Source organism: Elephantulus edwardii, unplaced genomic scaffold, assembly GCF_000299155.1.
Source record: "Elephantulus edwardii isolate Elephantulus edwardi_28Jun2011 unplaced genomic scaffold, EleEdw1.0 scaffold00028, whole genome shotgun sequence".
NCBI classification, from domain to species: Eukaryota; Metazoa; Chordata; class Mammalia; order Macroscelidea; family Macroscelididae; genus Elephantulus; species Elephantulus edwardii.
The window spans coordinates 21,525,821-21,526,338 of NW_006399778.1; positions in this window are offsets into that span (position 1 = coordinate 21,525,821).

Sequence of the window (518 nt, forward strand, 5' to 3'; positions counted from 1 at the left end):
CTCATCAATAATCTATGTTATGCAACTGACACAACCTTACTTGCTGAAAGTGAAGGGGACTTGAAGCATTTCCTGCAAGAGCATTGAAAAATACAGCCTTGAATTTGGATTATATCTCAAGGTTAAGGAAACAAAAAATCTAACCACTGGACTGATAATCAACATCATGATAGATTGTTGTTGTTGTTCTTGTTGTGTGCCATTGAGTCCCTGTGACTCATGGCGAACCCATGTACAACAGCCCTAAACCCTCCTCTATCCCTTGCTAATCTCATTGCCTCCAACATGCCTATCCTCATTACCCCAATGATGGAATCAATCCATTTCATCAAGGGTCTTCCTCTCCTGTTCTGTCCCTCCACCCTCCCAAGCATGACGCCCCTCTCCAAGGACTGATCCCTCCTTGCAACATGTCCAAAATATGTCAGACAAAGCTTCAGAATCCTTGCCTTTAAGGAGAAGCCTGGCTTCACCCTCTCCAGGATGAACTTGTTTGTTCTCGTAGCAGTCCACAGTAT